The sequence below is a fragment of the Dromiciops gliroides genome, chromosome 4, assembly GCF_019393635.1.
Source record: "Dromiciops gliroides isolate mDroGli1 chromosome 4, mDroGli1.pri, whole genome shotgun sequence".
Lineage (NCBI taxonomy): Eukaryota > Metazoa > Chordata > Mammalia > Microbiotheria > Microbiotheriidae > Dromiciops > Dromiciops gliroides.
In genome coordinates this window covers 270738844-270755462 of record NC_057864.1, presented here as the reverse complement: position 1 = coordinate 270755462, position 16619 = coordinate 270738844, and positions in this window count along the sequence as shown.

The following is a 16619-nucleotide window of genomic DNA, read 5'->3' as shown; positions in this document are numbered from 1 at the left end:
AATGAATAATTATAATAATTAAATAACAATAAATAACCATGAACAATGAATAATTATAATAAATAATAACATTTATATAGCACTTTCAGGTTTGCAAAGGACTTTATAAATGTTGTCTTATTTGATCTTCAAGATAACACTATGAGGTAGGTGCCATTATTATTCCCATTTTATGAATAGGGAAACTGAGATGTCCTAGTTATTACAGTGAGGGGGTAGAGAGTTGCCACAAAAAAAAGTAGGAGAGCCTTTGGGTGGTGCTCATAATAGCTACCCTGATCCTAATCACTGTAGGCATGTGGGCTGGGAGGGTATTAATTAGTTTTATTTTGTAGCTTGGATTCCACTCTATCCAACAAACATAAACTGATGTATCCTATAGTGCTGTGGTTTAATTCCATGTTCCATAACTTTTTTTTCCCATGCTACTAGATGGAATAGCCAAATGGAAAGACCATGAGATTTGGAATCGGAAGTAATAAATCAGCATTTATTATACACCTGTTATGTTCAAGACAGTGTGTTAGATGATGGAGATTCAAAAACAAAACTGAAATAGTCTCTTCTCTCAAAGAGCTTACATTCCATTGGGGGTAGATAACTTGTACATGTAAAGGTATGCACAAAAATAATACAAGGTGATTTGGGAAAGGGAAGCAGAGGGGATTGGGAAAGGCTTCATGTACAGAAGGTGGCTCTTTTGTTGTTGTTGTTGTTGTTGTTGTTGCTTTTGTGGAGCAATGAGGGTTAAGTAACTTGCCCAGGGTCTCACAGCTAGTGAGTGTCAAGTGTCTGGGGCAGGATTTGAACTCAGGTCCTCCTGAATCCAGGGCCGGTGCTTTATCCACTGTGCCATCTAGCTGCCCCTGAGAAGGTGGCTTTTGAGCTAAGTCTTGAAGGAAATTAAGAATTCTAAGAGGTGGGGTCTATGACCAAGGCTTTTATCCTGGCTCTGCTATTTGCTATCTGTGTGACCTAAAGAAGGGAACTTCATTCCTCTGGCCCACACCTTCCTTCTGTGTGAAATAAGGAGACTGGACTACAAGTTCAAGTCCAATTAATGTCTCTGGAGGCTCTAAATCTTACAAGCCTATGAATTTACCAGGACATAATCCTTGGGCATTCCCGCTTTACTCTCCTCACTAGATGTCCATCTGAATTTGACATGCCCATCTGCGTTTAAAAAAAAAAATTGGGGCAGCTAGGTGGCGCAGTGGATAAAACACTGGCCCTGGATTCAGGAGGACCTGAATTCAAATCTGGCCTCAGATACTTGACTAGCTGACTAGCTGTGTAACCCTTGGCAAGTCACTTAACCCTCATTCTCCCCCCCTCCCCCAGCCAAAAGAAAATTTTATATGTACACAAAAACCAACTATTATTTTATCTCTCTTTACCATGAGTCAAGCCAGAACATCTAACCTCCTGGACAAAAGCTGGCCACAGAGAGGAAGAAACTCAAAAGTCAGGACCTACCAAAGATATCTCAACTCATTGGTGTGCAAGGAATGGCTTAATAATTGAGGACAGATAAAGAAGGTGGAGCAAGTCTTCTAAGGACTGCTCATGGACAGATTACTCAACTAGACCCTAAAGGTGTGTCAAAGTTAAACAAGCAGTTGAGGTGTAGTAAAAAACAAGGTGAACTTGAAGGCAGAAGATTCAGGTTCTAGTCTCAGTTGTCACTTGATAACTTGGGAAAGATCTTAGGGGGAAAAAAATCACCTTTTTCTTGCTCTGTAAAATTAGGGGGTTGCATTAGGTAGTTTCTGAGGTCCCTTCTGGTTTATGTTCTTATGATTTTATGTTGAATAGAACCAGGCAAAGAACTGAACAAAGCCTTAGGCACGTCCCTGGAGATCTCCCTCCAAGAAGATATCACTCCTTTATGATATGTCTGGTTGGTAATCCAACTTCAAATCCAACTAGCTGGATTCTCATCCAATTCACATTTCCTCACCTTGTCTATGAGTCAAAACTAGATTGGGCAGGAAGGATTGGGAGACAGTTTTCAAATGTCTTGCTAAAATAGACAATATAATTGGCATTTCTCTGATTCACTTGGTTCACTTAGTAACTTATTAACTTCACTTAGGAAACTTATTATAAAAAAAGGAAATGAGTCTAATTTTGTACAACTTATTCTTTTTTTTTTTTTTTGCGGGGCAATGGGGGTTAAGTGACTTGCCCAGGGTCACACAGCTAGTAAGTGTCAAGTGTCTGAGGCCGGATTTGAACTCAAGTACTCCTGAATCCAGGGCCGGTGCTTTATCCACTACGCCACCTAGCTGCCCCACAACTTATTCTTAATGCATCATTAACTAGCTCTTGGCGATTAATTTTTCCCCTTCCTAAATGTTTACAAATTTTCCTTTCAATAATCAGTTCTAAAAATTTGCCAGGATTAAGCATAAAGGTATCCAGTCTATAGTTTAAAGTGTTTCTTCTCTCTATGCTCTTAGTGATCTTATTAACTGTCTTAAGTTCAACTATCATTACTTGCAGATAACTCGAAAATCGATATATCCTCTCTTCTAAATTCCAGTCCAGCATTGCCAACTTCCTGTCAGACATTTCCAATCAGATATCCAACAAGAATCTTCAACATAACATGTCCAGAACAGAACTCATTATCTTCCCCCCCACCCCCACCCAAACCATTTCTTCTTTCTAACTTATTTCCATCATTGCAGCCATACAGTTTCTCAACCTCAGATTCATCTTCTACTCTCAGCTCTCCCTCATCCCCCATTTCTAATCAGTTGCCAAGTCTTGTTGATTTTTAGCTCTATAACATTTCTTGCATCTCTGTATTGCCTCTAGGATAAGGTGTAAACTCTTCTATTTGGCATTTAAAGCCTTTACCATTTAACTCCATACTACCTTTCTAGGCTTTTTATGTACTATTCTTTTTCATACATTCTAAGATCCAGCCAAATGGGATTATTTGCTCTCCATTATGAAATTCCATCTCTTGTCTTCATACCTTGGCATAGCTTGTCTCCTATACAGGAAGTATACTCTTTTCTCACCTTTGCCTCTTCCAATAGCTAATATTCTTCAAAGTTCAATTCAAATACTACTTCTTACGTAAGTTTTCTTCTGATTCTACTAGCTTCTAGTGCCCCCTTACTGTGGTAGTAATTTTGTATAAGAAGACTCAAATAAAAGAAAATAAATAAAATAAACAAAGACTCAAATAAAAGAAAAGAAAGAAAGTGAAAAATAGCATGCTTCAGTCTGTATTCAATCAATATTAGTTCTTTCTTTGGAGGCAGATAGCATGCTTCGTCATTAATCCTTTGGGACAGTCTTAGATCATTGTATTGCTGAGAATAGCTAAGTCATTCACAATTCTTTATCAAACAATATTGTACACAATGTTCCCCTATTATTTTTGCATTTACTTTGTATATCTTTAACTTAAATGTGAATGAAGGGGGCAGACTAAATTGTTAATCATCCAGTAGCCAGAGAATTTATTGATCATGCTCATACAACTTGATCTCCACTCCCTTCTTGTAGGTAGCTTCCTTAGGAGCTCACTCTCCTTTAGGGAATGATTTTCTCTTTCCAAATATCTTACTCTCCCCTCTCTTTGTGGAATGTGGCTTACTTTATTTTTATTTTATTTGGGGGGGGAAGGGGGGTGGTTGGGGTTAATTGGCTTGCCCAGGGTCATATAGCTAGTAAGTGTCTGAGGTGGGATTTGAACTCAGGTCCTCCTGCCTCCAAGGCCAGTACTCTATCCACTGTGCCAGCTAGCTGCCTCCAGAGCAGCACTTGGCCATCATATATGATATAATATAATTAATATAATATGATATGATATGATACTATTATAATAGTTATAATAAGGATTATAAGAGTTCAATCCCTCTCATTTTGTTTAACTTTTCTGAAGTAGCTTCCAAACCTCCAAGTTAAATTCAGATCAAACTTTTTTGGTCTCAGGACCTCGTTCTACTTTTTTTTGGGGGGGGGGTGTCAATGAGGGTTAAGTGACTTGCCCAGGGACACACAGCTAGTAAGTGTCAAGTGTCTGAGGCTGAATTTGAACTCAGGTCCTCCTGAATCCAGGGTTGGTGCTTTATCTACTGTGCCACCTAGCTGCCCCCACTTCTTTCTATTCTTTAAAAATTATTGAGGATCCCCAAAAAGTTTTGTTTATGTAGGTTTTGCCTATTGATGTTCACTTTATTAGAAATTAAAATACCTTAGTATTATGAAAATTGTTTTGACCTTGCAGACCCTTAACACTGTACTACTTCTAAAATAAAGAATGGTCTGTCTCAGGGCAGCTCGGTGGCGCAGTGCATAGAGCACCAGCCCTGGAGTCAGGAGGACCTGAGTTCAAATCCGGTCTCAGACACTTACCAGCTGTGTGACCCTGGGCAAGTCACTTAACCCCAATTGCCTCACTTAAAAAAAAAAAAAAAGAATGGTCTGTCTCTTTCCCTTCTGTTTGTGAGCATTAAATAGAATATACACAGAGCTTAGCATTTTTGTTAATAATTTTATCATATCTACAGGCTCAAGAAACAAAATAAACTTAAATTCCTTTTAAGCCTAGAAGTAACTAAAGTGGGGGTGAGGATTAAAGTGAATAAATGATCACCTACACAATTGACCTTCTCTAAGGAAGATCAAAAGGGAAGGGGAAATAACCATCATGAATCTTTCCATAGGGATGATGACCCCTGTTTGAACTGTTACTATCCTGGCTCAGGATTTCCTGCACCCATAACCTCCTGTCTAGTTCCTATAGTATCTATTTCGTCCTCTTTTCTGCTTGTTTTTCCACACCTTTCTTTGGCTTCCATGTCTCTTACCTCTAATTCTCTCCCTCAAGGAGAGGGTCAATTGCATTCTGGGTAGGTGGTCCTCCTGTCAAGCCTGAAAATCCTTTTGGAACTTGGGAAATGCTAGAAGACCATCTGCCAGTAGATAGTCTCCTGGTTATCCTTGTTTCACATTTAAGACTTTTGGTGGTGCTAGCTAATAAAGACATGCTATTTTCCCTAGTTGAATATAAACATGCTTTAGGGTATGTGATAAGGCTAGGGCTCTCTTATTTTCCCAAATAATGATCAGTTTTCCTCAAAAGGCAACAAAGCTCTCCCTGGGACTTGATTGGCCCCTTGAAGCAGCTTCCTGGTGACTTAAGGACATAAAAAGTCCCACCCACCTAGATTCAGTGGCCCTTGGACTTGGCGGATGTCCAAAGATCACACAAGTTACCATACCCTGCTATACTGACCAGTTGCTTTTCCATTTGGAGATGAGAGACATATGTTTCTGGAGAAGCTAAGTTCTGCTGTATCCTTGTTGCATATACTTGCCGTACTAGGACAAAGTAAAATTCCCTAGGTTAACTTGTAAGGATTTGCTTGTACCAACATTGAACCTGATGCTAGGCCTTCCCCTAATACACAGATTATTTAATTTTTTTCTTTGTCTTTCCAGCATCTTGCATAGTTTTGGCATATGGTAGGCATATAATAAATGCTTATTTATTTGTTCATTGGTTAATGGCTGAAGGCAGCTAGGTGGCACAGTGGAAAGAGAGTACTGGGTCTAGAGTCAGGAAGACTCATCTTCCTGGGTTCAAATCCAGCCTACGATACTTCCTAGCTATGTGACCCTGACCAGGTCACTTAACCCTGATTGCCTCAGTTTCCTTTTCTGTAAAATGAATTGGAAAAGGAAATGACCAGCCACTCCAGTATCTTTGCCAAGAAAACCCCAAAATGGGTCATGAAGAGTCAGACATGACTGAAAAATGACTGAACAACTTCACAGGGTTTCTATGGAAATTAAATGAGATAATATTTGTTTTTTAAAAAAAGGTTAGCACAGTACCCAATACATATTCCTTTCCTTTCCTTCCTGTCCTAGTCTTTGTCTTTCTTCTTTTTGAAAACTGGGCCTTTCTGTCATTTCAGTTCTCTGCTCCTTTCCCTGTGAGCCATTATCCCTTGAAGAAAATGGTTCAGCAATTACATCTACCAGTTTTTCAGTACATAGGGATGTAATTTGTCTGGTCCTGGTACTTCAAATTCCTTGAAGGGAGCTAGAAATTGTCTGATCATCTAGATCATCTAATTATTTGTTTGGCGTCTCTTTTCAGCTCACTTCATGTTGACTACTTAGTCTATTGCCAGATTCTGATACAATCAGGCAATATTCATCTGTCTGCATTATAAATCATGTATTTGGATTCCAAAGAACCAATATTACTGGAGGAGGGGGTGGCAATGTCAAATTCAATAGTTCTAAAGTCAGGACAGTGAGTTCCAACTCTACTTGGGTCATAGATTGGAGTGAATGGGTCACTGAGTCTTTCTGAGTCTCAGATTTGTTATGTGTAAAGGAAGCATAAAATTGTCCTACTTTCAGGACCTTGGGAATATGGACTATCTTGTAACACTGTGTTCTTATTCTATGCTTCTTCAGCTGTCTGTAGAATATTGATGTCTTAGCACATTAGCGTTATCTGTTTTCTGTGAAAAACTTCAAGGAGGTAGGGACTATCACTGCCTAGAACATAAGCAAATAATTTTCTTTAGCAAAATTATTACCTTCAAAGCAATTGCTTCATGTAACAAACACATAAATACATTCTTTGAGAAACATTGTGCTGGGGTGGGGGTGGGGCCAAAACCAAAATGAAATACTCTCAAACATGTCCAATTTTCCAGGAGCTTACCTTTTATCACAGAATTTATGAGCTATGTGCTAGGGCCCCTCCTGGCCAACATATCCAAGGCTCACAAACCACATCCTAGGGCCCTGAATTCCAAGACTTGACAATCATAATTCAGGGGTCCCAGCCTGCCTAGGGCTCCCTTGGTGAAAATCCCGTAGGATTTGTGACCTATGACTCAGTGGTCACCCCTATCCCCTCCCAACCACCCGCATTAAGGCCTACAACTCAAGGCCCCCTTTGGTGATATTTGAAGATAGTTGGCAATAAAGGTCTATGGGCCACCTAAGGTAGCCCATTGTATCATCTTTCCTCCCACCTCACTCCGAACTAAACAAACTCAGGACCCCTCTCAAACATACCCAAGATTCACACCTAACTTCCTAGTACTTGCTGACAATGATATAGGGTCCTATTTTCATATTTCCACATCACAAGTTTTGGGTAATTGATAATATTCAGTTTGTTTTATTGTATTCACTTTAGTCTCTTTTTTACTCTGGTGTCTTATTTTTCCTTTGGTGGGTTTGTGAGTATGCGTACATATATAGATTTTGGGGACCTTTAAAATTTTTTCATGTGACCTTAAAGCACTCAATTCCACAAGAGCCAAAAATCTCAGCTCCCCACTGAATACCACCATGGGACACATCTTCCACTCAATACCCCTTTAAATTTCTTATTCTTTTAGAAAGCAAACCAATTTTTATTTAAATAAAAATTTTAAGTATGTAAAAAAAATTCATGGTATTTTTGTTTTGTTTTCCCTTAAAAATAGGATCAGTGTCATCTGCTCCTTTTGTTACTACCCAGAGTAATAGATGAGTAAGCAGATGTTGAATAAATCTGGAAATATGATGAGTTGGACTGAATTTTTAAAAATATCGAACCCACCCTTGAGAGAGGCAGCACACTCCTCATCTGGTAGATTACAGGGCAGTCAGTCACTAGCACATTTAAGGCTTTACCCAAGTGTCTACAGGCAGCATATCTGTTTGTTCTACTTCTATAGGACGGAGTCTCCAGCAAAGCACTTGTCACCATCCCTTTCCGTCCTTCCCAGCTCCTTTATTAACATATGTTATGCCTTCTTTCTTAGTCAGACTCCTGGGGCTTGCAAAGTGATTGCTCAGCATGCATGTGAGTGTGTAATGACAGGTCCGTCTAGGAAGATTACAGGTTACCTCAAATCTCTGAGACATGTAATCAAGGGAGATTTCCAATTCTAAGTTACCCCCTAAGGAGATAGAACCAATGCCAGCCCTCTCTGGAGACGGATGCGGCTAGGCCTGACATCTGTTGGAGGCAACAGACCTACTTCAAAACTCTACCTCCACGGTAGACCTGGTATGGTGGAAAGAACACTGGCTTTGTTGTCAGAGAACCTGGGAATGAACGAATCCTGACTCTGCCACATTTGTGTATGATGTTAACCAAGGTGAAATCTCTCTGGGTCTTGGCTTCCTTCATCTGGAAAACAAGGGAGGTAAATCGGATGTTCCCTTCCAATTCTAAATATATGTTCCTATGACCTCATTCTACCCACCATTACTGTGTCCAGAGTTGGAATTTCATCCAGGTCAGTGTGAACCTTAGCCAGTCTGATAACTAGAGAGGAGCTTAGGTATCCTTATATTTCCAACTCTAAAAGACCACTCTCTCTTTAATTCTTTTTTTTCTTTTCTTTTTTTTTTTAAGTGAGGCAATTGGGGTTAAGTGACTTGCCCAGGGTCACACAGCTAGTAAGTGTTAAGTGTCTGAGGCCGGATTTGAACTCAGGTACTCCTGTATCCAGGGCCGGTGCTCTATCCACTGCGCCACCTAGCTGCCCCTCTCTTTAATTCTTAATAAATAACACCACAGTAACCTTTTCAGCTGGTAGAATTAGGTGGCAAAGATGAATAGTTTTTCCTTAGCAACAATATAAATTCAAAGCAACAATAGCAACCTCACATAGCCAGCTAATCACTAACTTACTTCTGTTTTCATCTCCAGGAGGGTTAGGATGGGAAAGTAGGATTAAGTGAGGGAAAAGAGATGTAGGCTGGGCTGGAAAGCAAAAGAAACCCATTTGCCCCAAACCAGAAATTCAAAGTTTCCTTTCATACATAGGAGCAGGTGATTTTCTATATCAGAAAGACTCCTAATTTTTTTAGAAATGGGAGCAATCTTAGACATTTCCTAGTTCAAATGTTTCATGACCATTGTCTGGTCCGTGTCAAATTTTTATTGGTCTAGCAAACTTTTTTTTTTTTTTTTTTTTTTTTTTTTTTTTTAGTGAGGCAATAGGGGTTAAGTGACTTGCCCAGGGTCACACAGCTAGTAAGTGTTAAGTGTCTGAGGCCGGATTTGAACTCAGGTACTCCTGACTCCAGGGCCGGTGCTTTATCCACTGCGCCACCTAGCTGCCCCTCTAGCAAACTTTTTTCACCAAATGTCCTTAGTTCTTAAAATCTATAACCTTAAAAAGATTCACTCTTTCTCTTTGTATTCTACTTCTTCTACCTGGAGGTCCCTCATCCTGAGCTCCTGGTCCCTATCCCCTGAATCTCCTTCTCTGAGGAAAGATTGGTCAAAGGTAAATGATTTAGACATTTTACCAAATGCAGTTTGGACACAATAATCCATTCAGGACCCCTCATTTTGAAAGGAAGAAGATGATAAATGATTTATCCAAATATTTCTTTTTGTATATATTCCCACTCTAAGGTGGGCTTTGTGATCCCTTGAAGGACAGCCCAGTGTCACTATATACTTGTTGGGCTAAGTGACTCATGGTTGACTGAGAAATTTTGGAGAGAAAAATGGAGGGACTGAGCAAGAGAAGGAAAATGTAGGCTTTGAATGACCAACAGGAGACCCCCCCCCCCGCCACACACACACACTGGAGCCATAGGTATGTAGTGTATATGTACCTCCAGCATCCCAACATATCTCTTGTTTCCCAGCATCTACATCCCCAGATATTGACTCATCACTTGAGATCATTCTCTCCCTAGCTGAGCTAAGATTTCATCTTTGTCAGAGGTTGAATAGCCCCTTGACTTTTGTATATTCTATTGTCTAAAACTAGTCTGTATAGCTTTCCCATTACTGTTTTATTTGCTTGCTTTGATTAATGCTTCCTCTCTACCTGTGATTGTCTTTTGTGTAATAAATGTATGGTGGGAGGAGAAGCTAAGTGGACAGAGATTAACAGCTATTATCTAGGTCTTGGCCAGAATTTTCTTCCAGCAGTTATCAGAGGGAGCGGCTTTTGCCTGAGTCCAACAAGATTCATGCCCCAGATTTCAAATATCTGATATGTAATGAATAGATAGATTTTCAAGCCTGATTCTCCCCTTGAAGTTAAAAGAGGGGGGGAGGGATCAATAAACCACTGTAGTGTTCTGCTCTCGGAAAGGTGGAACTCTATTCTTTCTAAGATTTAAAGGACGATGCAGAATTTCATCTCTGTAAATCCCTATGGCGCGTGAATGGCCCACTTGGTCCTATGTACATGGTTCATTTGTTACATGTATATAATATTGCTCCAGTAGAATGTTAGAGAGGTCCTAGGAGGCAGAGGTTTCATTTTCACCTTTCTATCCTCTCTGCACAAAGCACACAGCAGGCACTTAATAAATGCTTACTGATAGAGCATCTAGGTGGCCCAGTGCATAGAATATAGAACATGGAGTCAGGAAAACTAACCTTCCTGAATTCAAATATGGCCTCAGACACTTACTACGTGTGTGACCCTGGGCAAGTCACTGAACCTTGTTTGCCTCAGTTTCCCCATTTGTAAAATGAGCTGGAGAAGGAAATGGCAAAAAAACTCCAGCATCTCTGCCAAGAAAACCCCAAATGGGGTCATGAAGAATCAGACATGACTGAACAACAACATTAAATGCATTTAAAAACATTATTCTTTTTTTTTTGTTTTTGTTCTGGTTTTGTTTTTGTTTTTTAGTGAGGCAATTGGGGTTAAGTGACTTGCCTAGAGTCACACAGCTAATAAGTGTTAAGTGTCTGAGGCCGGATTTGAACTCAGGTACTCCTGACTCCAGGGCCAGTGCTCTATCCACTGCACCACCTAGCTGCCCCTAAAAACATTATTCTAAGAAGACATCCATAGGTTTAGCCAGATTGCCAAAAGGGGTCCAAGACCTCTTGACAAAGGGCTTAAGAATTATTTTTAAAAAATGCTTACTGATTGGGGGCAGCTGGGTGGTGCAGTGGATAAAGCACTGGCCTTGGATTGAGGAGGACCTGAGTTCAAATCCAGCCTCAGACACTTACCTAGCTGTGTGACCCTGGGCAAGTCACTTAGCCCTCATTGCTCTGGAAAAAAAACAAAACACCAAAAAATGCTTACTGATTAATGGATAGTGGAAGAACCTAGGCTAGTAACCATCTTTCCTTATTTACTATGTGTGGAATTTGTATGCACTGCAAATACACATAGCCTGGCAGAGGGAATACTTGATGGTGGAATTTCAGGCATAACGATAAGCCACCTTGAAATGGGGCACGGATATAGCCCTGACTAGGAAAATGGGCATTTAGAGCAAAAGCTTAATGGGAGAATCTTCTCTGAATTGTGATTAGCTTAAAGTGTTTCAGTTGGCCATGCATAACCCTTAGATCCTTTCATGAACATCTAGATGTTTGAACCTAGCAAAAGCTAATACATACATACATATATACTCATACAAATGTACACATATATACATAGAGAACAGATACACATTTGTATATATGAAATATACATGAAATAGTTACATACATAAGAAATACATATTGCATAATATAACTCAGGAGGCAGGCAGTACAACAAGTGTTCTCTCCTCGCCCCCCCCCCCATTTTACAGATGAAGAAACTGAGGTTCTATTTTATATTAGGCTCAATATTCTTTTTCATTGTACCAGGCTCCTTCTCTCCCTTCATAGAATGCAAGCTCTTTGGGGTCAGGAACTATTTCATTCTTGTTTTTATATGCCCAGGGCCTAGTCACAGTATCTGGAATATAATAGGCACTTAATATATGATTATTAATTGATTAATAGCTGATATTAGATAGAACTTTGAGGTTACAAAGAACTTTAATGTATGTTATCTTAACGGATTTTTATGATAACCCTGTGACTGATAGGATATAAAAGGCTGTAATTCACAATGAAAAACTGAATTTAAATTGTTGGCAGGTATCAAGAGAGAGCCCAGGAAGAAGGAGAATGGGAAAGCAGAATTCCCTGCCGTGAAATCCTCCTGTCTTTGCTACCATATGTAAAGGAAGTGATGTAAAGGAACCCTATGATTTGATGGACCAGGGTATTTTTTATGAAGCTGGGCACACAATCTGATAGCAGAGAAAGCTGTGAGATTTGTAATCTGATCCCTTGCAGAAGAACCTGTATTTTATTGAGATTGCTCAATCAATCAATGAGCATTTTTAAAGTGTTCACTAGATGGGGAGCACACTAGGCCCAGAGGATACAAAAACAAGATGAAACCATCCCTGTCCCGAGCATCTTACATTCTATCAGAGTTCCTGCTAGCTCACTCTCTTGTTTTTGAGTTCTCACTATCTGTAATGTTTTAGCTCCCCAAAAATATGACTTATAGGCATAGAGGACACTTTAAAATGTAATATGTTTGCTCTGAGACAATTCCAAAAGACTCATGATGGAAAATGTTCTCCACATCCAGAAAAAAGAACTATGGATTCTGAATGAAGATTGAACCATACTGTTTCTACTTTTGTTTTTGTTTTCACTTTTTTGAGGATTTTCCCTTTTGTTCTGATTCTTCTTTCATAATGTGACTAATGCAGAAATATGTTTAATGTGATTGTGCATATACAACCCTTGCTTTCTGTCTTGGGGAGAGGGGAGGGAAAGGAGTGAGTGAGAAAAATTTGGAGCTAAAAATCTTATGAAAACAAATGTTGAAAACTATCTTTATATGTAACTGGAAAATAATAAAATACTCTTATGTTTAAAAAATGTTTGCTCTGACAAGGATTTTTACTTGCAGTTCTATGGGGCAACTAAAATTCCACTCTTGACGCACCTTTTCTTGGGAGGAGGGGTTCCTTTCCCTGTGGGCCTGTCCTCCTTATACCATCCCCCAACCCCTATAGGAAGGTTATTACTCTTATCTGGAGTTTTGTTGACCAAACCACTCCCAGAGTTCTATTTATGGAGGGTGAGGGCTGAACTTGTTCTAGGTGAGGAAATCTTTCATGGGACAAACCACAAACTTTCTGGGCACCACAATACAAAGGCATAATAAAGTTGAGTAGCTAAGGAACCCTTATTGTTTACTTCCTGGATTGTAGAGCCCATATATCAGCAGTTTGTGAGGGTTCAAAGGGGTATCTTCTAATGAGCTGTTTCATTGAGGCCAGTGGAAAGTCTTGCACAGGGGAAAGAATTTTAAGACATTGTTAAATTTTATGACAAATTGAAATTTAAGTCAAATTGAATTTTCATTTTTTTTTATGAGTCTGCTCTGTATAGACCGAGAAGAGGATTCTGGGGTGTGGCAACTTGGAAATGACTCGAATAATGGAGAAAGGACCAAGATATTGCTTCATGTTTTATATATCACACTGGTGTGGGGCCTGGGCCAACTATAACTATCTACATTTTACTAATGGAGAAACTTTGATAAAGAAAGAGTGAGGTTGATGACTTTGTACAACTCTGCCTCACTTAAATCCAATTTACTTGCAAGGGAAGATGACTGTACAAGAAAGGGGCAAATATCCATGGTGGGAGAAAATACTCCAAGTCTCCAGGCTACCAACAGCTTCACTTTTTCTGGTCGTTGATCCCTGACTAAATATTTTTACCTCTCCTTTTGAATCATGCTCCTAAGTCTATCTATCCTTTTCTCAGACCTCATATGAAGAAAAACCAATGATCCTTTATTTTCTCAACAAATTCTCTGAAAAGTTATTGTGGGGGAAAAAAACCCAACACACTTGATATGGTCTCATGAACAAATCTCAATCCTCTCTAAGTTCTATTCTGAAACATATAGCAAGACTGACCAATCTTTTCAAAATGCAAAGTCTTCAAGTATGGGCCAGGTAACACTCACCTGTCTTCCATATCTGTGTTACTGTTGGTCCATCCTTTCATCTATAGGTTGGGCTTTTCAGCTTGTCACAGGGGAGAAGTGGTGCCTTTTAGGTATTCCTCAATAAAGCATTACACTCTCAAACATAATCCATTTAAAATTAAAGTGGTCTTTTATTTGGTGTTAGAGAAAGTGAAGAGTGGGAAGTCAAAGACTTCACCCCTGGGGAGGAGGGCTTAGAAACATTCTCCTCCTAGAGCAGAGGGAAGGTAAAAGCTTTTATAGAGGATATATGGGATGTCCACTTGAAAACTGGAAAGTTCCCTTTTGGGGTGGGGTGGGGTGGGGTGGGGAAAGTGTGGATACTTGTCACATTCCTGAGAGTCAAGGGGATTTTTTGAAATGATGGTCCTGACCTTTGGGGTTATCTCTGTCTCCTAGCTCTGGTCACATAGTAGCCATGCATAATTGACTTTCCTGCTGTAGGATTTCTTAGGTATGTCTGTCCTGTTATCTGGTCATCTTTGGTTTTGCTTCTCACTGGAAAAAATTCTTCTGATTTATCCTAAGCCCCAAGTCAAGTTGTCATCCTATCTCTCTGTCTTTATCTACAAATCCACCCATTCCCACTAGAATTAAACCCTTTTGGGGAAGGAATGACTTTTGTTTTTATCTTTGTATCTTAACATACCCCCTAGAATACACAAAGTCCTATGCTTAAGCCTCAAGATCTGGTTTGAGTTTCATAAAGCTAAGGGTCTCAGTTCCCTCAAATGTAAAACAAGAGTATTAGACTAGATAATCTACAGAGTCTCTTCCAACTCTAAATCTACGATCTTTTGATCCTAGAGAGCCTCTATAGAGACTGTACAGTACTGTATCCTGGGTGTATGTAATTAAGGAAATAGGGGAAGTGTCTATTCCTCCCTCAGGATGCCTCTGGGGTGAGTCACTGAAGAGAAAGAACTTGGGGAAGTGGGCAGATGATAGTAACTTGAGTCAAGTAAATCCTGATCATTCATGGAGCTCTGGACTTGTGTTAGCTCAATTTTGTAAATGAGTTAAGAAATAGAGAGAATATCTGGCACAAGAAATGAGAACTTAGCCAATAGCCCCTAAAGAGAGAGAATGGCAGGGGTCTTTAAATCAGGAAGAGATAAATGGGAGCAAAGCTGGGAAATCCTAGAAGATAGACTGGCTCCTGGGAAAACTTGAAATGTAAAGGCCAAATAACAGCTCCAGAGACTCAATTACTAAGCTAACCTAGAAGAAACTGAACTTCACTGGAAGGGAAAACACGCTGTCTAATAACTAGCTTGTGAATATAATTCAGACAAATAGAACAAAAAAGAGAGAAGTGAATAAGAGGTGAGCGTGGGATTTCGATGGGTCCAGAGACATAATGATCTCCAAGACAGCCCAAAGAGGTGGCAACATCCTTAATGCAGGAAAGGCCTGTCATAGATCAATAAAGGGGCACAGCTAGGTGGCTCAGTGGATAGACGCCAGGCCTGGAGTCCAGAAGACCTGAGTTCAAATCCAGCCTTAGACACTTACTAGCTGTGTGACCCTGGGCAAGTCACTTAACCCTGTTTGCCTCAGTTTCCTCATCTATCAAATGAACTGGAGAAGGAAATGACAAACCTCTCCAGTATCTCTGCCAAGAAAACCCAAATAGGATTACAAAGAGCGGGGCACAAGTGAAACAACTAAACAATAAGATCAATAAAAGAGTCTCTAGAGGTTAGATAGGAAAATGCCCTCTTCCTTCATATGGTCAGGAACCAGACAAGCACTCTCCCTTCCCCCAAGTATAGGGCAACTGCAAAGGGGAAGTGTAACATTATTTGAGGCTACAGGAAATGTCAGTGGGGCCCACAGCCAGAGATAAAATGAGGAAATAGGTTGTGGGAAGGACTGAGGTTTCATGAAGCCTGGAAACTATACCAATTCAAATCTGCTTCAGGGGAGTTAGGAGGTTGAGTATTTTTGTGTAATGTCCAAACCAGATCATAAAACTAGACTCAAAGAAATCCTATCTTGTACTTCCATCTATCTTGTGTAACCCTTATGGATTGGCAGCATAGTAAACAGAGAAAACTAGAAGTGGAGTTAGGAGGTCTGATTTAAAATCTGGCTGTATTACTTATCAGCTATGTGACTTTGGGCAAGTCATTTTACCTCTGGGCCTCAGTGTGCTTATCTGTAAATGGGGTATAATAACACTTGGTGGCCTATCTTAGCATTTTTGTAGGAAAAGCACTTTGTAAACCTTGAAGTGCTATACAAATGTTTTCTTTTTCTAGTAAAATCATCCTTAAAAACCTCCAAGCTAACTGTTGGTTTGTCAAAGTGAGGAGTAGGTATTTCCATACTTGGGCCTATGGAGTGGGAAAAGGTGACCAGGTGTGATACAAACAGAGAGTCAGAATAACTCTCATCCAAAGGTTATGGGGTAGGGGGCAGCTAGGTGGCATAGTGGATAGAGCACCAGCCCTAGAGTCAGGAGGACCTGAGTTCAAATCTGACCTCAGACAATTGACACTTACTAGCTGTGTGACCCTGGGCAAGTCACTTAACCCCAATTGCCTCACAAAAAAAAAAGAAAAAGAAAAAAGAAAGAAAGGTTATGGGGTAGCCGGAGCAGAAAGTTAAAGTGAACCTAGAAGAGTAAGAGAGGTCCCCACCTAACACTTCCAAGAGCTGCCAGATGCAGATTTAAATGTAATTGGGAAATATTTGATAAAACAAAAATGAAATTGAACATAAATAATGTTAGTATGTAGTTTTCTAAGTCAGTACTCAGGATCTTTATTAACAGTTTAGTGGTTCCCTTTTCTAGGT